At 45.0% G+C, this 24,697-nt stretch overlaps 1 protein-coding gene across 4 annotated transcripts in view; it reads right to left on the bottom strand.

The window, feature by feature from the left end:
* The window catches only part of A4GALT (alpha 1,4-galactosyltransferase (P1PK blood group)), a 275,344-nt gene that overhangs the window by 153,140 nt on the left and 97,507 nt on the right, over positions 1-24,697 (bottom strand). For 2 of the 4 annotated variants that reach the window (XM_086922068.1, XM_086922039.1), the window contains exon 3: positions 12,295-12,421. The exons of the other annotated variants lie outside the window; for them this stretch is intronic. The gene's annotated coding sequence lies outside the window, so the exon portion shown is untranslated. The remainder of the gene's footprint in view (positions 1-12,294; positions 12,422-24,697) is intronic. 4 annotated transcript variants of the gene reach the window in all.

Raw genomic sequence — 24,697 nt, forward strand, 5'->3', positions numbered from 1 at the left:
GAAGATGCGATGCCGCAGACAGGGGCGTAACACAGGCCCCCGCAGCCCCCGCTTTGCGGGGGGGCCTCGGGCCCCTGCTTCAGTTCAGGGGCCCCCTCGCTCCAGTGACCCCCTCACTCAGCGGCGGAATTTAATGGTGAGCACGGCCATGGTGCACAAACGGCCTTTTAATTAAATTGTACGTTCACGACCAAAGGAGTAACACAGGAGGCCCCTGCAGCCCCCGGGCCACGTTGCTGGGGGCCGGGCCGTGCTCCAGGGGCCCCCTCACTAATAAAATCGTGCGCACGATGGCGGCGCATGGCTGACCTCTTAATTAAGTAAATGGCCTCTGAGGCGGCAGGCTCTTATGGTGCGCACAAGATGTCTCAGCGTCAGACTGCGTGAGCCGTGACTGCACGTCTTCAGGGTGGGTGGGGCTGCTGGTGAGTTAGCAAGCACTCTTAACAGTGTGTGAACATACGTATGTCATGCGCAGTACAATTATACGTGCGCATAAACGTGACGGTCATGGAAGCTGCAGGTGTATGTGACTGTCCGAGCCGAGGAAGGAGGGAGTGGTACGTGGTGGCGAGGAGTTCCTCTTTTGTCCGAAAATGGAGAATAACAGCCACTGCCCACGTGTCCACTTCTGGCTGACTTGGCTAACGACTTTGCCTGCAAGAGCTTTTGTAAGTACGAACTTTGCGCCTTTACAAAATCTCGTGGACTCGTGCATTTACTTGTTGACTCGAGTGACGAGTCGACTTTCGCACCGGACCCACATTAACATAACTCCCCCTCTGCCTAATGAGCTGGCATGTGTGAGGATCGGTGGGTGGTAAAAAATAGCAAGGAGACTGGGCTGTCTAGGTGGGCAGCATCCGTCAGGGGCGCCAGGGAACAGAGTTCATTCAAGCAGGGTTGCCAATGCCTCTGTATTTAAACCCCGGCCGCCCCCTCTGGGCATCCAGGCAATCTTGTCAGCCCATGGGTGACAAATGGGAATTGCAGGTCAAGCCTGTGAAAATTCAAAGGTGCGGTAAAATCCGTCCCACGCCTGTCCCGGTGGCCTGCAAGTCTGCAGCGTGTGCTCCGGTTTACAATTCGACTATGTGAGCGAGTATGAATATTTTAATCTTGTTGGAGCCAGTGTAGGCTAACATGGCAGGTTTGAAATGGTCTCTAAGTTTCATCCCTGCAATCTCACACTACTGATAACACTCACGCCACTCACAGACTAGCAGTTTTAACTTCCAGCACTACTCACATACTCCAAACAGTGGCAGTCACGCTCCAAACAGTACGTTTGAAACACCCATAGACTGTCACTCACTCACCCTCTAATCTGTCATACACTCTCAACAACACTTCCACACCTTTCAGAGAAGCAGTATCACTCTGCCAACAGTACTTTCACCCATCACAAACAGGAGATCACACACTAATGGAAGCACATACACCCCTCACACACTAGCTTTCACACACCATTGGAAAAGCTCTCATACTCTTCACCACAGACTTTCGAACCAACACTGCTCACTTTCACACGCTTCAAAAGCTAGCAGCCATACACTCCTAACAACTCTCACACCCCTCACTGAATAGCAGTCTCACACTACCAACAGCACTCTCACACCACTCACAAAGTAGTCAAATGGAAGCACTTTCGCGCCTATCACAGAGAGGTTGTCACATACTACCAGGAGCACTCTCGCACCCTCACAAGCTAAAAGTCCCAAAGTACCAACAGAACTCATGCCCCTCACAGATTAGCAGTCACATTAAAATGCTAACGCTCACACCCTTCAGACACAATATCAGAACCATTCTCAAACCCCAACAGAGTAGCAATCACGCTATTGACAGCACTCTCCCACCCCTAACCAACCATCAATCACACACTACCAATAGCAGCACTCTCTCAAGGGCAAGTCTTGGGTCAGAGAATTCTGCAGTTAACAGTGGTGGTTTTGTTACAGGTCTGTGGCAGGCCACCACTCCTCCTGCACCCCCACCCACATGACCTGTCTCGATGTGCAGGTTATAATAACACCATTAACAAAAATCTGCTCTGGTTCATGCCGGAGCGTTTTGTTTCTCATCACCTTTGCAGAATTGGATTATGTACATTGTTCTGTAGAACAAAAACCCATGGACAGCTCTTTCTTTGCTTTCATGTTTAGCTGTGCCTGCTCTAAACTCAGTGTCTGCGTTGTCTTATTTAAACTTAGTGTCCCTCGCTGAAAAACAACTCTTTGTAGAAATCACCATCTTGATTACTGGAGCAAGATGCCCTTGACCCTTGCCTGACTCACATTTTGCATCTTACAGACAGTATTGTGGCAGCTGTCAGGAGGAACCTTGTAACCAGGTCCGAGATCTTTGTTCACTATAATGCCACGATTACTTACCAGTAATCTTCATTACTCCGAGTCCTGGTCTTCCTAGATGCATTCCTGAGTCCCGCCCTCCCACCCGAGCAAGGCGGTTGACTGTTTCCTGTCTTTCTTGTCGCATTTGGCGTGGTATGTTACAGGAAGTGATTTGTATGTTTCTCCTTTTTATGGTGGATCATGGGAAATGGTGGCCATTTTGAGGGAACTTTTTTGAGTTTTCAGCTTGGGAATTGGTTCTGCCAGAAGGCAGCTCTATCTTTTGCACTGCGTTGTGTCCAGCAAACGCAAAACTTTAGAAAATTAGCATTAAGTTCTGCCTTAGGACCTTAAAAATGGAAACAAGCCCTTGTTGTTCTGCTGCATGAAGTGCCTTTCAAGAAACTCGTCATGCTCACTTCCCATCTATCTAGCTTCTGTTAGCTATAAAAGTTCTAGAAAAGGAAGTTTATTGACAATGATTCACCTTAACAGAAGTAACTTCCTCTATTCATCTCAAGCTGGCTTCTGTTCTATAGATGGTACCAAAGTTGCACCCATATCAGTGGCGTAATGGTAGCCCCCACAGACCCCCTCCCCGGGTGCAGGGAACCAAAAGCTCTAGGGGGCCCGTCCGGCACTGTCCTGGGTGGCGGGACTCTGGCCTGAGAGCTCCTGACAGGGACTGGCGTGAGGGGGGGGGCCTCCTGGATGAACCTTGCAGGGGGGCCCCCTCAAGTTTCGTTACGCCACTGGCCGCAGAAGGCGCAGTTTTAAGCCTCCAGTTTCTTTTGGCACTCGTAACGTTTATTGTGCAATGCACACAGGAAGATAACGTGTTTAATACGTAAGACTCATGATCCGTTGGCGACAGCTGCTCCGAATCACGGAGTCAGAAGTGCACAGAACATGGTCTCCTAATAGTAAACTCATTATTACAAGTCTTTTTGGCTGCCACACTAAGTCATCCTTTTTGAGGATGTGAGAAATGTTAGAACACTCCCAACCTGTTTTCTTTTATATAGGCCAGATGTCTTAATGCGGAAGTGAGCGTGGTTGAAAATGAAATAACCGCAGAACAGGTTCTGCACTTCGGTTTAGTTTCATCATCACAGCCGGAACTGGAAAAAAAAGTATAGGCCCGACAGTTACTGATCTTCTGAAACGCGATTACCAGCACATTTAAGTCATGCTTTTAAAAGCGAACTTATTTTTATTGAAACATTTCTTCCTTGCATTGAAACGCACGAATTCTAATGGCATCATGGAGGCAGCCAAGTCTACCTTCCAATGAGCTGGAGACACATCTTCTGGAGTGAACACCACAGCATGAGCGCCTGATCCCACTTCAATAACCAGAGGGCTCTGTTTTCACTTAGACCTATGCCAATGTTCATCAGGATGTCAGACAGGCGAGCAGGTTAAAGGGACAGCCTCGAGGCCATGCTGCCTTTCCTATTGCGTTTATTTTCTCCAAAAAACCGCCTCAAGACGCTGAAGAAGAAGAATAGAATATACGAAAAGAATGAACAAGGAAGCAAATTAAAGGAGGAAAGAAACAGTGGCGGGTAGTCACAAAGTTGGGGTGGAAATATCGACTTGGGGTAATGTGGAATCTGCTATATTGATTGCCAATAAATCGTCGCTGTAAGTAGATTTGGGGTGGTACATATATATAGCCTTTGATGACAAGATGGTAATAGATCATTTGGATGCAATAACGCTGCATGTAGGTATTTTTGATGTGGGTTTTGTCACATACTACCGAAGCAACGCAAGCACCACCGCATGCAGGACTGGGTCGCTGTGGGCAGTCCGCCATGATCCTCGAACTGGGGGTAAAAGAGGGGGAGGGCACGCAAGTTTTAATGAAGTACTGTGATTGGCTGACTGATGCTGTTAACATTTAATCAGCCCCTAAACTTCATCTGGGAAGGAGACCTGGACCATCCAGAGTTGTATACTGTGGACTTGGGGAGGCTCAAGCGCTTGGAAAAAAGAGCATGTGCAGTGCACGAGTTATGATGCACATTCCAAAACACCTCATGCATAAGTACTAGAAAAACAAAGTTGCCATCATAGCGTTTTATAAAAGCTGGATAGACAAGACGTGCAATGTGATTAAAGAAGCCTTTGCATTTGCCAATGAATTATCCAGCCGGGATTACACCAAATCCAATGACGCAGTCTCACTGGAGCTATGAACTCTGAACATTTTATTAAAAAATATCCCCGATATTAAGCATCTTCTCACAACCCTGACTACGTTTATTGTCCTCCTTTCTAAACATGAATTACAAAGAAATTAACAGTTGATGACTCATTTGTGATCAAGTTGGTGAAAGCGCGATATCATTATGCAAAGACCTCCCTCCAGATATTTGTTTCTTGAACGCTCTGAAAGAGGTCGATACCACACCCTTAGACCACACCCTTTCTATACCATTGGAATTATGTGATTCTGTAGCTGCTGGGTTTACTGCATGATTTGCCTCTTCGTGTGTATTATTTAGTCAACCATGTTGCCTCATTTTGGCTCCCCATTGCCGCATAATTCCAGTAGGCCTACGTAAATGAGTAAAGGCCTGCTGGAAGAGAGCCTGCACACAGCTTGAACAGAAAAGAGCTTAGGACATGGACACATTTGTGGATTGTTAGACTATGGCCAGTTTTTGGGCAATGACGATAGGCCACATTAATTAAACAACCGATGCCAGGAGATTTGCCTTACTTCTAGGGAGTGGGTTGTGCTAAGTTACATTATCACGATGGCATTGTGAATAATAACAGAGACAATAGCATATGCATCCCAAAATCTGCAAACTCTTGGGCTGCTAGTCTTAGAAGTCTGCAGGATACTTGCAGTAGCCCTACTGTTAGGACCCTGTCTACTGTTTTAACACTCTATGCCACAACACTCTATTCCACTGGACGCCTCCCCACTGTATGCCCTCCACTCTATGCCACCCTACGCCCCTACAAGACCATCTACTCTATGCCACTCTACACTCTACCCTCTATGGCATGCCATCCCATTGCACGCCATGACACTCCATTCCACTCTCCTCTACACCACTAACCTTTGGTCATGCTAGGCAGCACCACACTGGTGCACAATATGGCAAAGTCAATAGCTCTTGTATAGGTGAGACCAATGCTTGTTGTATGTGTTTCTCTCTTGCTCTGAATCAAAGATTGCTGTGGAAAAATATGTGCAGGTCCCCAAAAACGAGTCTCACTTGCAACCACTGACTCAAAATAAGCACTGAGTGGTGGATTCGAAATGTTTGACAAACTGCAGTTTTACAAGTCTTGCAGCAAAATATTTGCTACCTGTTCTGCTTTTCATTGTGGGTGCCAGTAAATCCCTTCAGGATATGCTGCGGTACTGGCAGTGCAAACTTCCTTGAAGTCTATTTAAGTTTCTTTGCTTTGTTGCGATAATAGCAGCAGTGACCTCCGTGGAGCGTTTGTGTTGAGCTTAGAGCTTTGCACTTAATAACAAAGCGCCACCTCTCCTTGCAGGAGTGTTCTCCTTGTCGATAATCAGAACCTGCTTACAGGAGGCCGCCATTTTAAGCAAATGCTATCAATCCTGTTCGTTCTAGGAAACACAGTGAAGATCACAAATGGGTTCTTCTAGACTCCATGGCGAGGAAGCTTACTAGTAAGAGGTAACTAACATGCACCTCAGAGCTAACTAAGGAGTATCTCAGAGCTGATAACTGTCAGCAAATCTTACCTTCAAGGTGAACGCCACATGACTGCCCTCTCATTTAAGCCCATCTTTGTCACTGATTCATGTCTCTTTATCCCTCTGTTCCCAAGCTATAAAATTCCTTGTTCCACATCTCATGTTTACAGCAGTGTTTATCCAACAGGTTCTAAAATTAGTTTCACCTTCTATAACTTTTCTTTCGCTTCTTCATTCAGGATGATTCAATAACAAGCATTAGCATAGCCAATAGGTCTCGCTTTTGGGACCTTATACGTATCTAGTTTTGCAGCACAATATCCTTGGTGCAACAACATCAACTGTTGAATGGCCAAACACTTATAAGATCCCAAAGGCGAGACCTATTTGCTATGCAGTGTACAGTGTTGACAATACATACATATATACACATATATTTCACAATTACATACTTATATGCACATATATACATTAATACTCTTTGACACTTACACATAATATATACATCTATATAACCAACATTCCTTAATATTTCGAAGTAATATATCGATATGTTTTGACAGACCAGAGACATCCCATGTCTATGAATGAAAAGTACATGTAATGATAAAAGAGCCCCCCAGGCTTTTGTGTCCAAAGTTCTCATAGCCAAACAACCTTGACCAAAAGACATATACTACTAAGCATAATGCACAGAGAATCCGAATCCAAAATTGTATGTATACAATCTAAAGCGTGGGAGGAAAATAAAATCCAGTGATACCCAGGCTAAATAATGCACATATCCCAAGTGCTTATAGAGAAAATGGTTCTTTCTCTTGTTAGTTATAGTTTTATTTGTTTATGCATGCAAAGGTCTAGTGTTCTGAAGCACAGCACTCACTGCTTTGTTTGTATGGTTATCTGGTATAATGTCAATATTTACACTAAGCACTCATAATGTTCGTGTGGTGTATTTGATATACTTCATCAGCGTATATAAATATTTCTGGATATTAGAAAGGAATATGTATAAAAAAGACTTTATCATATTGGTTAAGGAGAAGGACTGGTGGGATGGGGAATAAAATGTGAAAGCTTTCTCACCTCTGTGTGAGGAACGCCAGATATCACACAATCCCTGAGAGGACACCCAGTCCAGTAACAGAGTGTTCTTGGAAAGTTTAGTAGGTTATGGTTGACCACTATCAAGGATGCATCCATAATCACATTGAAATTGCCTCCTGTTACACAGTAATCTCATGAGGAGTGCCTGATAACAATTCTGCTCAAGAAGGATTGTAGCACAGACAAAGTCTGCAGTCTGTTTTACAGGTTGCCTGTTACCATGATATATCATCCTAAACTCTCTCTGTGGGCCTGGGACACTGCCAGCATAAGTGACCTGTGAAGTAGTACCTGCTCTCCACTTACTATCCTTTGTTGAACCCTGCTTGGAATACCCGGTTGTATCCCTATCTTCTCAAAAATTATATCTTGTGCTAAGAGATGTGCTCCTTGTTGCAAGAGGGTATCTGGGGATTGCCTCTTGCCAGATTACATTACCGCCCTGCCCCGTTTAATCCTTCGATCCATACCAGTTCAATGTTCCTATAATATAGAGGTGTTGTATGCACTCCTTTCTTGGCTACGTCATGTTTAGCTATTAGGTAGCCAAGATCAACAAACGTGTTGGACCGATATATCTTCCATTTCTTCATGATCCCCAAAAGGGCGTTTTTGGGTGATAACTCAAAACAATTGCACAACGTTGAGGTCATTGCTTGTTGGAACCATTTCCATTATGGTTGAATGTTAGGACAATGGCAAATATAAATCAGGACCCCCTGCTTATTTTTATGGTTTCTAGGCCATGGCAAAACTTACAATAGAAACAAATTCCCTGGCAACCGTATATATTATATCACAGCTCATTAGTCTCTTATCCACCCAAGAATGTACAGCATAACTGGTTGTGCTTATCATTTATTCAACATTTTATTTATTTATTCATTCATCAAGTCTTGCTTTGTGGGGGGGCGTGGCCAGCGGCAGACATAAATGGCCGCACACTAACACGGCTCCAGCATCCCACATCCAAGATCCCTCATTATCCATTGCATAATCTGTATCAAAAGGGAAATAAATCACAGATAAAACCCAACGATATGCGGAGATCCTGCTACAATGCTGATCAAAGAAAGTACTGCCGCAGAGCCGCCCTAATCACGACCGATACCAGTAGCAAGATGGTGGCTCCTCAATCAGAAGACGAAGGTTAGTGAGCGACATTCTTGCCGACACTGCCTCGCCGCGGACCCATCAGGGGCAGCAGCGGGACAACTTCATGTAAGGGAGCACCCTAGGCGTGAAGAGATCGTAGTGGGTGCCGCATCAGGGCAGTGCTTTGATTTTATGCCTGAGCGTACAGACCACACCGGAGCACAGAAAATGTCCGGAAGCCAAAGATGAAGCTTCGGCTGGATGGAAGGCAAGGGAACGGCTGATAAACGGACAGCTCTGTGCTCATAGAAGGCACCCACATGAAGGAAAGAAGGATTCGCCCCAGGGGAAATTGTGGAGGGGGGCCCTCGCTGTTCACCGGTGACACACGGATACTCACGGAGGTAGGCGAGCGGTGGTCAGATTGAACACCAGCACACAGCAGAGAAGGTAGGCCTCCCAACTGTAGACAACGGACCGGAGGACAGGAAGGGAAGCCCGTGGGAGGACCGAACCACGGTAATACAAGATCTCTTGTAGGAAGGAACAAACAACTCCATCACAGATCTACTGTTTGCACATTTCATGGCAGTAAGATTGAGTCTGTGATAATAATATATTCAAGGGGAATATTAAACTCCCAAAGCATTACATACCACTACAAGGAAGGAAGAGCGGAGAGAGAGCCCGCTACAGAAACCCAACCAGTTGTACAATTAACACCTGAGCAGGCGACAGGGAGTACCTTGCGCTCGCAGAATTACGACACGGAGATCCCCTGCAAACCAATAACAAGCCTTGGACCGTGGTCGTGAAAGTCACGCGGCGGCGAAAGTGAAAATGATCGAAATTGCTCTCTGCGAGCGATGCACTTAATGAGGATGACAAGGAAAGCCAGATGGCGCCTCTGCTCGTAAAGCGCATCCCCACGCGCGTAACCGTAAGCTCTAGGCCTCAGTGGTAGCATTTTCTGAAGCCCACTTACTAAAAGTCTCGCCAGAGCAGGGCATGCGCTTTCTCAGGTGAGACCTAAAAAAGAATGCTGTGTATTATTAGATCATCATTTGCGCCCAATTTTAATAGGTAGATTTTGATACAGGATAAAAAAAAATAATGTGCAAAAGTATATCGAAAATTATTACAAAAATGATTGGAAAATCTGAAGATATCGTGCATGTATTTCCTTCTCAGCCTGTTCTGGGTGGACTATAAACCCTCGTCCAACCACCTATTGTAGTTACTGGCTGAATCAGGATTACCAGTACTGTGAAGAAACCAGTAAAACTGCAATTAAGCCATTTACAATTCTCCAAGTAAACCTGGTGATGTGTGTATTGGGGAAAATGCCAGTATTTGAAGGAAACTGCAGAAATCGGTGAAGGAACAGGACTCACTGGTTTTCGCCATTTCAAGTGAAAAACAACTTGTTCTCAGAAGTAAAGCCCTCTCAGAAATTACTGATCCTAGCTGTATCACTATCTCATGGACGCGGTAATTCTACCTCAATTACCAGGCCACTCGTGATGAGAGCATACAAATCTTCCAGCAAGTACAGCTGGAGGGTCTAGGACGAGAAAATGGGGAGCCCACCGGCTTTCATCCTGTTTTGGAATGATGATGGACATGTTTCCTTTAAGCCAAGATCCTATCACAGCAGTAGTGTAGCCAGAGTCTAAGGGCCTTAATGCAAGAAATGAAAACAGTTCCAAACACCCCCTAACCCCTGGCTAGTACTAGACCCACCTACCCTGCGTACTAGTAAAAGACAGCCAGAATTGAGGTGCAATTAAAGCCTGAAACTCCTGCACCCCAGGAGACACTACTTCGGTTGAATTAACAATATACTTGCGGATCAAAGTTAGAAACGGTGAGAGTAGTGTACTCTAGACTTTGGGTATAAGATATACTCTCTCCGACACAGAGTACTGGTCTCTATAAGAAAAGTGTTCTTTCTGCCGGATTGGTGTCGTTACAACGCAGGCTATTACAACGCCTGCTGTTACAACGCGGTTTTTACATCGCATACCATTACAACGCATAGTGCTTGTAAGCGCTGGATAGTGAATTATTTAATTTACTATTCCAACTCCAGTCCCCGTGGATAGTAGGGAAGGTGTTGGATAGTAAATTAAATATATTCCCTATCCTAGAGCGCCCCCCAGCGCAATGCGTTGTAATGGTTTGCGTTGTAATGGTTGCGATGTAATGGTAGTGCGTTGTAATAAATGCGTTGTAAGTGATGTTCCCCCTTTCTGCCACATGAGGGAGAGGTAATTCCTGTAGAGAACTGATGACGTCAAACCCAGCCAAAAGTAAAGTCTAATTCGGATCTTGGACAGGTCGGCGCAGGTTTGGGACTAAGAAACTGCCCTGTTGTGATTGGCTGGGTTTGTGCTGACAACACCGTCGTTCCTGCCTGTTGAAAGCGAGGGCTCTGAAAGGGAGAAGCCTAAGGGGTGCCAACTGATGTATGTTCAGAGCATGAGCTATGGAGAGCAATGCTTCAATGTATGCACTGTCTCAAAGGATGCATGGGAATAGCATTACAGAGGAACACCCAAGGATACAAACATTGTTTCTTAACTCTCTGAGCACAGAAACGGTGTGAGGAATGTATGTGCTCCAGGCCAAATGAAATTGTCTCTGCTGGAGCACTCTCTATACACTCTAAAAGAGACATTTCCCAAGATTCTTCTTGATACTGGCGAATTTAAAAAACGCGAAGTTGTGAAATAATGAATTTGGCAACTTCACAAAATTCTAGAAGTGCAGTGCCCACATAGCTTATTTATAGCGTTCCTAATGCGCATGCCTATAAAATGTATTCCCGCCTCACCCCCAGTGCCCCTTCACAAGCACTCTCCCCCATGCCGATATTTCCTCCAAGCAAAGCTCCCACTCCTGCTATTCTGTTCTATGCATCATTTGTAGAGCGCCTAGTTACCTGTGGGCATCCCAGGACTAGGTGTCCAGTTTGAATGTTCTCCTGCTCATCTTTTTCTCCTCTACAGCTCGCTTCTTTTGGTCCTTACCACGTCCCTCCTTGTACTCTCCTCCTAATAGCAGTTAATACCTTTGGTTCTCTTTTTCATCACTTCAAAAGATGAAAAACGAAACCACTTCTGTTTGGGATTCACAACATTAACTTTCAGGTTACACACTGGTCTCTATGAAGGGCTCATAAAGGCCTTGGAGGTCTTAAACACTGCGGCCATTCATAAATTGCATTTTGTAGTACGTTTAGTAGTACTGCAATGGTCCTAGAAACGTACTACAAAATGCTATTCACATACTACCTGCAGAGGACTGCGCCTCTGCCTCAGCTATCTCCGCATATGCAATCATACGATACGCTTCAGTAATAACTGTAGGAGAGCAGAGGGGAGCTGATGGTAAATATGGAATGCTATGACTAAAGAGAAGGCTTAATGGAAGAGCAATAGGAGATTGCGAGGATTAGGGTTAGTAAGCGTTTAGAGAGGGACAAACACTCACCCACAAATGAGTAAGCCCGTTGCTATTCATAAACCGCCCTTCTATAGTTACTGCAGCCAAAAAGGGATCAAAACAGTTGTAAATGTACTCCAGCTCATAGTTGGAGTAAGCCCAACACCACACATAGCCAACCACTGGTGATGCGACACCCTTTCCTAGAACATAATAGAAGCAGGGATTTAAAATAAATCCCCATAGGAATTAATGTTAAAATTAATCAAATTAAAGTATTTACAAATACAAAATCAATGTTATTTAATGTTAAAAAGAATTATGGATAAATAATAGCATGCTTTAAAAATATTTTAATACCGTTTTAATTAAAATTATTACAACATTAATGTTTATTTAAAATAGTTAAGTTCCTTTTAAATAAAGTAGTAAATGTACTACAAGGTGTAAAAGTAAACTTAGATGTGTATGTTTACCTTTGTGAATAGCCCAATGTAACTCAGGGATTCCCCTTCCATAATGCATATTTGATTACCTTCTTTTGGGAACCTTTTTATCTCTTTGGAGTCCTTAACAACAAACATTTATGCCACTTACCTGAAGAGTGGTGGGCGTTCCCAGCCAGTATCTCTATTTTGTATATGTAATGTTCTGTGCCAGTATCTCCCAGGACTTGAGGAAGTGTGCTAACCGAGCGTTGCCATTTCTCACATCATCCCAGCGCCTGGAGAGGGTAAAGGACCCAGTAATGTAATTTAGGCTTGACAAGCACATCCTTCCACAGAAACGGAAAACAACATAGGTTCCCTTGGGAGAAGCTTAAAGCCTAGGTTTCTATGTCAAAATGAATGCATTACTCGCCCATAGACATTTAGGCAGTGTGTTTAATTAACGCATGTACAAGACAGATAGACAACATTTTTTACATATATATACACATTAAGTGCTCAAATAAACAGCTCAGTGAAAAGGAAATGTGGCAAGAGTGAATTGAATGTAAGCGTGCAAGTGTTACTTGAAGACATAGAAAAGCCATCAGCAGTGCTGACTGGGTAGTGAAACAATTTGAATGAAAAGGACTCAAGGTTCAAGTTCTGTTTTGATCACTACAATCTAGGACCGTCAACACATTAGCACGTGGAAGTTTTGACCCATTGTATGAGTTTAAACCGGGTCTTCATCAGGAACACCGAAGAATTGACCTCAATACCAAGTATAAATCAAGTGGTAGACTTCTTATTATTGAAATCAAATGGTTCGTATAGATCCATTTTCAAGACCACAAATGATCAATAATAATGTTCTTCAACTCTGGCTGTAGCAAATGTTTACGGGTGCCGGTGAGCATTCAAGCGCAAATATACCCTTCAAGCATCAGACCAGAGCAAGAACACGAACCCCTGCTGCCTTTCCCAAGCAAGTCAAAAGGCAAAGCTGTGGCATGTAGTCTCCCGCACGTCTCATCTGCCTTTCTTTGTTTCTCCCTTCTTGACTCATTCCCTTGTTTCTCTTGCCTGCCTGCCTTCTAGCCTATGTTTTATACTTTGTTGGCACCACAGAGCCCTTTGTGTTCTGCTTACAGAGATATTAATAGAAACTGGTAACACAGCTGACTGAGCTGAGCAAATGAAGCCGAAATGTGCGTGTAACCTGTTGGTCCCACGTTCCATTCCCAGAAAGTTATCCCAGGTTGTTAATGCACCTGCCGCTGGAGTTTGCTTTACCTCACATGTCACAAGTTGCAATACCAGAAGGGTAGCTCAGAGCAGTAAATTAAACTGGTACATTTTCAAAAAAGTGTGTCTTTATGTGGTTCCCGAGGTACAGAAAAGGGTTTCAGAGTCTCTCAACATTTGGCACAAAAAGGACTGACTTATTTTTTTGCTCTGTTTTGGGATTACCAGCACCAGCTACTTCTCACATCTCTTTGGCTTTAATTGAGGTGTACTTTGTCCTTCCAGTAGATGGGAAAGCCAAGGTGCAAGGCTTTGTGGATGACAAGCCACCCTGAAGTGTGATTCTTGAAGTGAAAAAGTGGAGGTCTACTGGAACCAACGTCATAGGGTAACTTCCTTAGTGCTGAAACTAGGCCTGGGGCGGTAGGAAGAGTTCCGCCCTAGATGCGATTTGGGCAGAACAGAACGTAACATATAGCATTACTGTCTTTCCACTGCATGGATTACTGTTCTGAAAGCTGCAGGTGGGGTGGTTTCGGCTTCCTCAGATAAAGAAAGATTATAAATGTTCTCATACAGGCCTTACAAGTCTAGTCTTAAAAAGAGAGAGACGACCCCACAAGTTCCAGGGAACAGGGTACCAGAGACTTCAAGTCAAAAAAGAATCCCTGGAGTAGAGAATTCATTCACTCACTCTAGATATTCAAATCCTCATTCATATTCACTGGTCAAGAACTAGTTAATAACGTTCACAGACTTTTTTATAAAAACATATTTGTATTTATTAATAAAACACAATTCATTACATAATAAATTGAGAAGCTCGTTATGGAAACAGTATGATAAAAACAATAATAAAAAAAGCAATTCATCAAAGTTTGAACTTATATATAACAAGAAGAAGCACAGATACAACACATCCTATCTATGTTAAAATTTCAAATCAAGCACATGACATTTAGACTTGGAAACAAACCCCAACAAAAAAGCACATATAACGTTGTTACTGATTGCAAGATTCAAAGAGCCCTTGTTGTATATTTTACCACATCTCTACAACACCCATTGGCCTAATGACAGAGATTTCCTGGGCTTGAATTCTAATGCGTAAAAAAGCGTCGAGGCGTTTCGGTGTCTCTGCCTTTAGATAATGGCCACAATGAGGTTTTCTTGTATAGAAGATGGCGTGGAGACCTTATAGGTTCCTGGATTTTTGTACTCGTCAATTGCAATTGACGGAAGACCACAACGGAAGCAGACGTACCCGTGGGAGAAGTATTGAATTCCCCAGGCTCAAGACCGGACATATCCACGTCCCAGCCTCCTACTCTTATCCAGAAGTGGGTGAGCAAAGAGAGAGAAAAAAAGAAAAGAATACCACGGGAAAACGGCATCCCCCCATAGTGGCAGGTGTTTACCGCCTCCGTATTGTATCTCCAGAACGGCTCCATATATCCCTATGAAAAACGGCCGCATAGAAAACTCTGGGGCCCCATCTTTTTAAACAGACCATAAGGATCATCCATCCACAGTACAAGGCACCTAATCCAGTACAAGAACCATAAACTAAGACCGCGGATATCGCAACGGTCGAGTACAAAAATCCAGGAACCTATAAGGTCTCCACGCCATCTTCTATACAAGAAAACCTCATTGTGGAAGGAAAGGACACATGAGGTTAACTCCAACCACTTCCAAACTGTCCTGAGGAAGGTGTGCCATTATCTAAAGGCAGAGACACCGAAACGCGTCGACGCTTTTTTACGCATTAGAATTCAAGCCCAGGAAATCTCTGTCATTAGGCCAATGGGTGTTGTAGAGATGTGGTAAAATATACAACAAGGGCTCTTTGAATCTTGCAATCAGTAACAACGTTATATGTGCTTTTTTGTTGGGGTTTGTTTCCAAGTCTAAATGTCATGTGCTTGATTTGAAATTTTAACATAGATAGGATGTGTTGTATCTGTGCTTCTTCTTGTTATATATAAGTTCAAACTTTGATGAATTGCTTTTTTTATTATTGTTTTTATCATACTGTTTCCATAACGAGCTTCTCAATTTATTATGTAATGAATTGTGTTTTATTAATAAATACAAATATGTTTTTATAAAAAAGTCTGTGAACGTTATTAACTAGTTCTTGACCAGTGAATATGAATGAGGATTTGAATATCTAGAGTGAGTGAATGAATTCTCTACTCCAGGGATTCTTTTTTGACTTGAAGTCTTACAAGTCTAGTTACATGTCTGTGTGTTTAATGTACCGTACTTTCCCCAGAAACTTGACTCGATGTCTGTAACCAACGGCCTATGACCAAAAGGCATGTGCAAGCTTGTATTGGTGCCAGGGCCTGTTCCCCGCCCCCGCCTCGAACAGACAGACAGTATCTGTGCATCACAAGCATGTCTGGGACTGGGACTCGTCTGCACTACGGTCTCTGAACCGTCCTGCCTTAAATTCAGTTTTCAACATCCTCAGTCAATAACACTAGAGATGGCAGTACAGAGTAGGCAAGCTCGCCGACACCAAAGACGACGCGTTTCTACTTCACACTTACTGCTTGTCACCGTTAGTGTCATTTCTGATCCTTTCTTCGGTGGGCCTGTGCACCTTTGATTTGCATAATCTTAATCTGAATTCAGCTTGTCACACTTCTGCCTCAGGTTTGCACTTCATGCAGACTGATTCTTTCTTTCCCACACCTTGAAAACATGTTTCATGTACTGACCATTTTGTGGTCGCCTGTTTGAGTCTGTGCCGACATTTTATGACAAGTTCTCCCCTTTCAACTGAAACAGTTTTTGGGTGCCTCTTTAAAGGTACCCACTTGAAAATAACAATCTTTATTTACATTCTGTGGGGTCCTGAGAAGATAGAGCGTGCTTCACAGCAAGCCATGCGCAGCCCACATTTCCAGGGACATCGTAAGTACTAATTTGGGAAAAACTGGACTTTTCACCTAAACCAATGTTACGATCCGCGTGCTGCATCATGTTGTATTGATGTACTGCTTGGGATACTCCCATAGGTAATACCCAAAAAAAATCCAGTTTGGTCAAACCTCGTGAAATGTGTTCCTGAAACAAATTCTGCATGGGAATTGGGAAACACATGCAGAAACGGATACAGTCACACTGATTTTGCACGTCATTCCCATTTCATAGCAGATGTGTTGGAGAAAAGTTTGCATCCTATGGTAATTCTTCACCCAGGTATTACTAATGCCTGCATTACTGGGTGCAAAATCACTGCACATGTATTACAATTACTTGTGCAGGGCTCTCACGTTGTATAGGTCCATGAGTAGCTCATCAAGTCTTTTTTTATTTGCATTCTGGTACTTGTAGTCCTGATTTTTTTGAAGTCCTCTTTATCCCACTATTAAGCCATGGCTAATACTCCTAGACTAGAGCAACTGTTCAAGAATGGACCTGGGAATCCGGAAGGCTCTGCTTGTGATATGAGTCACAAAGAGGCATCTTCCAATAGATAAAACAATCCCCAAACATCCACAGCAAAAATGTGACAGTGATGAGAGAAATAATTCCTCACTGAGGGACAGATGTATCAAGATACACTTTTGCGATTCTCAAATAGCGATTTTTAAGGAATCGCTATTTGAGAATTGCAAAATGGTATGTATATAGAAATTCGCTATTTTTTTAGAGATTTCTTAAAATTCCTTAATTGCAATTAGCAAATTGCTAATCACAATTAAGGAATAATTTCCCATTCATTTCTATGGGCCAGGAGGCCCATAGGAATGAATGTGAAATTATTCTCAATTTGCGATTCGCAATTTGCTAAGCGCAAATTGAGAATAATTTCAAGGGTGTCCAAAGGACACCCTGTTGCACCCCTGAAATAAGCATGGGTCCACATGTGGTGCACATACATGCCCTAAGGGCATGTATGTGCATCACATGGCACTCTGAAAAATGCAAAAATAGGCATTTTTCAAGAAATTCGCAAATTACCACCAACTTGAAGTTGGTGGTAATTTCGATTCCTTAGGGACAATTAGCAATTTTTTTTGCATCATACATTGCACTTAACCCCTTCTGTGCTGCGCGAATTCCGCTGCGGTGCTGAAGGTTCTAAAGAACCTATGGACTCATGACGGAAAGGTTCCGTCATGAGCGCAGGCCACCCGACGCTCATGACGTAACCGTTCCGTCATGAGCATAGAAGGGGTTAAGGAATCACACATTTTGGGATTCCTTACATGCAATTTGCGATTCCTTATTTTGCACTGAAATTTGCTACATACATACCATTTAGCTCAAATGAGTTCGCAAACGCCGAATTTTGGCGTTTGCGAACCCATTTGAGCTTCATACATCTGGCCCTGAATCATCTCTACGCAGAACCACACCCTAATCACAATATACACATAAAACTGGCTGGACCTGTTTGATAGAGGCAGGTGCAAATGTTATTTGAAGCACTTGAAACGGCTGTATTGAGTAAGGAACCCAAGGTCACACTAGCTTACATGACGTCACCAAAGAAAAAAACATGAGGGGCAGCCCCTGATTCTCAGTTTGTTGGAGTTTTCCAACCACTGAGCAAACTCATGTTTCCTCAGAGGTTGGAACTCCAAGTTGAGTGATTCTCATCGCCCCCAGTAATTAAACCACCAAGTGTGTTAAATACTTCAGTCTTGATTAACATTTCAGCATATGAAACCTGCCAGAGTTTAACAGGGGAAAACTGAAGAGTATTTATCTTAACATGCAAATTTTGATGTGTCAAGCACCAAAATCCGCATATTATTCCCCATAAATTCAGAATAGTTGCTATTTATCGAACCCTACTTTGTTGGATTTTATTAGGTGTGACAAATAGCACCTGCTCTTTCGACTAACTCTGAACCAGGACCCAACTTGTGATTAGAGACAAAAAATAGGACTTTAATCCCCCCCCAAAAAATCAGGAAGAGTTTCTGAACAAAACACAAAAGGGCAGTGGTATCTAGTAGGCATAGGGTGTGTTTTTAGGTCAGCATTGTATCCTGCTTGCTTTCTATTTGCTGGCTTTATTTGTTTTAGGTTGCCCAGCATTCATTTGTCCCTCCCATGGAGCACAGCCTGTTTACCACCTCTCTAACTAGCTCCTTGTATTCTTCCACAAGTTCTCGCTTTCTGGGAACTCTTTCTTTTTCGTGTGGCACTCTAGGAGAGTACATGTGTTTTCAGTTGTCTCGCTTGTATGTTAGTTCACAACAGTAAATGTACTGTGTTTCTTTGAAAAGATTTCCTCCTCCCATCTTTTGACTGGACGGAATGTCCTTGTCTCTGCCACTACCAGTTCATCAATCCCACATGCCTGTAAGGAACAAAGTTCTGCTTACTAGCTTGTTTATTTTGGTCAGTGTTCTTTACTAATAGCCTGACAAACAATTGTCTTCAATTTCACACTCATGTCATAGGTGCTGTAAGTAAGGGAGCAGAGGGTGCTGTAGCACTCCTAAAATAACCATGCCGGAGGTCAGAAACGAATGAGCAATAAACAGGCCTTTGTATTTCTTTTTACCTTGTCACGTTTGCTGTGCGTTCAAGGACAGAGTACAAATGTTAGGCTCTGTCTTCAGAGGAAGGTTGGCATTTGCTTTTTCTTTTTCTGACAGCTGGGTACTGGAGGTGTGAAAATATGTTATTTTTTTCCTAGCACACAACAACATTTAAATGCCAGTAAATGATCTGCACAAATATTTCAGAATATATAAGAATTAGAAAAGCACAAATGAAGCACTTCTTTTCGTAACTCTGGAGAAAACAAATAAATACACTAGGATTCAGATTTCCACACATAATTTTCTGTGTGCTCTACAGTTTTATCAGTATAACTGTAAGGCTGTACAAAGGTAATGGCAGTGCACTACCACACAATGCATACTCCACTCTGTACCACTCCACTCTACACCATTCCACTGTACAGTACTCCACACCGTGCCACACCACACCACGCCACTCTACACCACACCAAGCCACTCTATGCCACACCACGCCACTCCATGCCAATCTACGCCACACCACACTACTCTACACCATGCATCTTACGCCACTCCACTCTACTTACGCCACTCTACTCCACTTACGCCACACCACTCTACTTACGCCACTCCAGTCTACACCACCCCACACCACTTACGCCACTCGACAACACACTACTCAATCCCATGACACTGCATTCAACTCTACACCACTCCACTATTCCTTACGTCACTCAACAACACTCAACTTCATGACTCTCCACTCTAGGCCCGTCCACGACACTCTGCTCCACACTCTGCTCCACCCAATACACTATGCTCCACCCCAATACACTCCACAACACTCCCCTCTACAACATGCCACGCTATGACATGCTACTCTACTCTATTCTACTGCACTACACTCTACTCTCTGCTTTTCCACCCTATGACACTCTATCCATTATATGCCACTCCTCTCTAGAACACTCCAAAACACTCCACAGCACTCTTTGCCCATCCACTCTATGAACCTTTAATCCATTCCGCCCTATGACTTAACTCCACTTTACAACACTCTACTTCACTCTATGACACCCCACTCCACTTTCCTCTATGCCACTAATATATAGCCATGCTGAATAGCAGCCACGCTGGTGTATAACATGGCTTACACACAATAGCAAAGCCAATAGCTCTTTCATAAGCAAGACCTATTGGCTTTTTCAATGCTTGTTTTGTGCAGCAATGAAATGTTTATGTGCACTCCATCCATAGCTACGTGCATAATAGACATGCAACAACTCACTAAGCAAATTTAGTGCTTATGCTACCTAATCAGTGCCAGCTGAGGCTCTAAACAATCCTTGAAAGAACAAAATAAATGCGCTCTTTTTCACATTTTAAGTGCATGCAAAAGTCACGATTGAGGCAGTTATGATATAATTGCTTAATCTGTAAAAAAAAAAGAAAATGCCAAGCTGGAGGATTTTATGGGTCTGCTTCCAATCTGAACATATAAACAAATTTTCTCCAGTGCTTATCACTCATAGTGGGGACATACTTTGCTAAAGCAGTAAAACCTTTTGACATGAGTTGTGGGCATAAAATCAGCAAAATAATTATTTAAAAATGCCTGATGCAAATAAAGCACACTTACAGTCTAAGAGCAAATACAGAGATGAAGGTCAAGTAGGATATGAGTATTAGCAGAAGTCACAGAATCTGGCACAGTAGATACCTCTGATAATCTGCCACTCAACACCTATGAATCTAAATATATATGGTCTTTCTGGTCCCAGCCAAGGGGCAAAGCATGGAATGGTCAGTGTGTGAACCTCCCTTTCACCCTCTTGAGCAAACTGTGTCTGAGAGTCAGAAATATGTCAACTCCTTCTATGGCAGGTGCTGCAGGCACATATAAAGTCTCTTGCCTCTTTGGCTGTCGTCCCATGTATGGACAAATGAAATGAAATGAAATGAAAAAAATATTTAATAAAGCGCACTGCGGCCAAGCGGCTTCCTGGCGCTAGGGACCTGTTCAGAACTCACAACGGGAAACCAGGAGAACTAAGAGGGAAAAGCCTGAGAAAAAAGGAAAGTTTTAAGGGCCTTACGAAAGTGAGTGTAGATGGGAATGGAGCGAATGGAAAGTGGGAGGCTATTCCAGAACTGGGGGGCCAGGACAGAAAACCGAGTACCGCCCGTTCTGGATTTGCGAAAGCGAGGGATGTGCAAGAGAGAGAGAGAGGAAGATCGGAGAGTGCGACTAGGGGCGTGAGAAGAGATGAGAGAAGTGATGAAAGAGGGAGCAGAACGGGAATGAGCTCGAAAAGCTAAGCAAGCCAGTTTGAAGAAGGATCTGAATCGGATAGGGAGCCAATGAAGAGATTTGAGAACGGGAGTGATATGGGAGGATTTGGGGAGAGACAAAATGAGGCGAGCGGCCTGATTTTGTATGGCCTGGAGCCGGCGAGTTTCGTAAGCAGGTATGCCCACGTAGAGGCCATTCCCATAGTCGAGGCGGGAGATGATTAAAGCCGCGACTATGGTTTTGAGTGCGTCGGTGGAAAAGAAACGCAAGATTTTTCGGATGAGACGGAGGGACAAAAAACAGGAGGACACGACGGAACTGATCTGGTTGTGCATGGATAAGTCATGGCTGACTTTAATACCAAGAGTGCGAACGGAGGAAACAGGTGAGGGAGGGGGTCCAAAAGATGGGGGCCAGTGTGCAGGGGACCAGGGGTTAGAGGGACCACCAGTGAGGACAAGTTCCGTTTTGTCAGGATTGAGCTTAAGATGATTAGCGCTCATCCACTCGGAAATAAAAATTAAAGTGGAACAAAATTTAGGAAGAGAGTCGGGGGAAGAAGAGAGATCAAAGACGAACTGGAGGTCATCGGCGTAATTGTACACAGAGACCCCCAGCTCGAGAAGGGAAGAGATGAGAGGACAGATATAGAGATTGAAAAGGAGGGGGGAGAGGGAGGAACCTTGGGGAACACCACAAGAGACCGAGCGGGGACGGGCAGAGAAACCCGAGAGGTGAACAGCCTGGGACCTATCCCGAAGGAAGGACGCGAGCCAAGAAAAGGCCGCGCCCCGAATGCCCGCTGCGCTGACACGGTCGAGAAGAATGGAGTGGTCAACCGTGTCAAACGCAGCGGACAAATCGAGGAGGACCAAGGCTTGGGGAAGGTTAGAATCGGCTTTCCCCTTGAGTTCATCCAGAACTGCAATGACCACTGCCTCCGTGGAGTGGCCCGGGCGGAAACCCGCCTGATGGGAAGCCAGGAGGCCATTCTCCTCGATATACGAGGAGAGGCAGGAGGTGACATGGGTCTCAAGGATCTTGCCGAGGTAGGGAAGAAGGGAAATGGGTCGAAAATTAGAGGGGAGAGAGGGATCCAGACCAGTTTTTTTTAAAATGGGGAGGACGATTGCAGATTTGAAAGATAAGGGGACGGAACCAATAGCCAAAGAAGAATTAAGTAAAGCAAGAGGGGGGGCAGGACAGTTGGTGAAGAGGGTTTTAAAAATGCGTGCAGGTGCACAATCCGCGGGAGAGCCAGACTTAACTTTGATCAGATATTTGAGAAATAAATCAGGTGAGATAGGAGGAAAGAGAGTAAAGGAGGACGGGGGAGGTGCGAAGGGACGGGTGCGGCTGGGTTGAGACACGGTAGGGATGTTAGCTTTGATCTTCACAATCTTGTCAATGAAAAAGTCATTGAGTGACAAACAGAGGGACTGAGAGGGAACCAGAGAAGGGGAGGAGCGTTCCGAAGTGGCAAGATTGTGAACCAGGGAGAAGATTTCACGAGGTTTATTGACGGAGAGAGCTACTTTCTCAGTGAAATAGGAAGTTTTAGCCGTTAAAATGGCTTTTTTATATTCGGTGAGAAGTTGTTTATATTTGGCGCGCAGAGAAGGACAGTACTTCCGTCTCCAGAGGCGTTCCGACCGTCTAAGGTCGAGTTTTAGCGCTTTGAGCTCTGGGGAGAACCATTTGTGCGCGTCATAGGGGCGAACTGCTTTGATCTTTCTAAGCGGGGCCACTAGGTCACACGAAGAGGACAGCCATGTGCTGATGGCATAGGCCTGGGATTCAAGAGGGAGATCAGAGAGGTCCGGGGCGGATGAAGCCAAGGAACACGAAAGAGAATCAAGATCGGTCTTATTCCAATTGCGGGCTAGAATGTTTTTGGGAAGGGGGGGCTTGTCAACCACACCCAGGTGAATAGAGAAGGAAATGATAAAGTGATCCGACCAAATCCAAGGAGAAATAGAAGGAGGTGAAGCGAGAGGACAAGAGGACCAAATTTGATCTAAAATGTGGCCTTGAACATGGGTGGCAGCTGTGACATGGGATGTGAAGTTCAAGCATTGGAGGGTAGCGGAGAAGTCTTTAGAAGAGGGATCTTCCCTAGGATCACCCGGCCAGAAATTAAAGTCGCCGAGGAGTAGGACAGAGGAATTATTGACCACCAAGGTGGCCAGAAGGTCCTGAAGGGAAGCTACAAAGGAGGGCATAGATTGAGGGGGACGATAGACGAGGACAACAGTGAGGGGGGCGGGAAGATTGAGAGAGCGGGCCACTAGATAGTCCACATTAGGTATAGGGGGATGAGGAAGAAGTTGGAATTTGAGGGTCGACCGAATGATCATTGCCACACCTCCCCCAGCCTTGCCATCCGGGCGATCAGCTCGGAGGGCGTAGTAAGAATCGGGGAGAATGGCTAGAAGATCGGGAAGGGAGTCAGCTGTGAACCAGGTTTCGGTCAGGAAAAGAAAATCAGGGGAATCGGTGGTCAAGAGATTAAAGAGTGCTGTCTGGTGTTTGACTGCCGAACGGGTATTAAGTAAATGAGCAGAGGCTACAGTAGGAGCAGGGGAAGGACGGGAGACAGGGGGAGATTTAACAGATAAAGGAGTAGGGCTATGGGAGGCCCGTATCAGGTGAGATGGGGGAGAGGTGAGGATACCAAAAGAGTCTAGATGATGCAGTAGGGAGAGTGAGGGAGGAGAAGTTACGGAGAGAACAGTGAGTTGGGAGGAAGAGTAAACCAATGAAGGGGCAGAGTGGATGGTCCCAGGTCCCGGACCGTCGCGGACGGGCGCAGACGGGCTTAACTTAGGCGCAACTTCGGCGCGCCTTCGTCGTGCCCGCTGCGCCCGTCCGCTGCGCCGCGGGAAAGGAGGAGCCATAATATAGGGACACATGGGGGAGGAGGGTCAGGGGGGCGTGGCAGGAGGGGAGGAGCCAGAGAGCTGCAGCGCGGAGCCCAGACCCGCCCAAGATGGAGGAGCCGGCCGTCCCACTCCGAGAGTCAGGCAAGGGGGGGGCGGTCAGCGGAGGCGGTCTGGGTCGCGTACAGTAAGGGGCAGCCAGGAGGATCTGAGCGCTGGGTCCGAGGCGCTTGAAGGCAGGCAGTGCAGATGAGCAAAGTTTAAAAATCAAGGAATTAAAATCCGCGTTGCTCCCGGAGAAGCCTCGGGAGATCTGAGGAAGAGCGTTGCTCCCGGAGAAGCCTCGGGAGAACTGACAACAGGTGTGGGCGTGCGAGCAGGTGAGTGCCTAAAGTGCTTGCCAGGAGGGGAGGAGCCAGAGAGCTGCAGCGCGGAGCCCAGACCCGCCCAAGATGGAGGAGCCGGCCGTCCCACTCCGAGAGTCAGGCAAGGGGGGGGCGGTCAGCGGAGGCGGTCTGGGTCGCGCACAGTGAGGGGCAGCCAGGAGGATCCGAGCGCTGGGTCCGAGGCGCTTGAAGGCAGGCAGTGCAGGTGAGCAAAGTTTAAAAATCAAGGAATTAAAATCCGCGTTGCTCCCGGAGAAGCCTCGGGAGATCT

Source organism: Lissotriton vulgaris, chromosome 1_1 (assembly GCF_964263255.1).
Source record: "Lissotriton vulgaris chromosome 1_1, aLisVul1.2, whole genome shotgun sequence".
NCBI lineage: Eukaryota > Metazoa > Chordata > Amphibia > Caudata > Salamandridae > Lissotriton > Lissotriton vulgaris.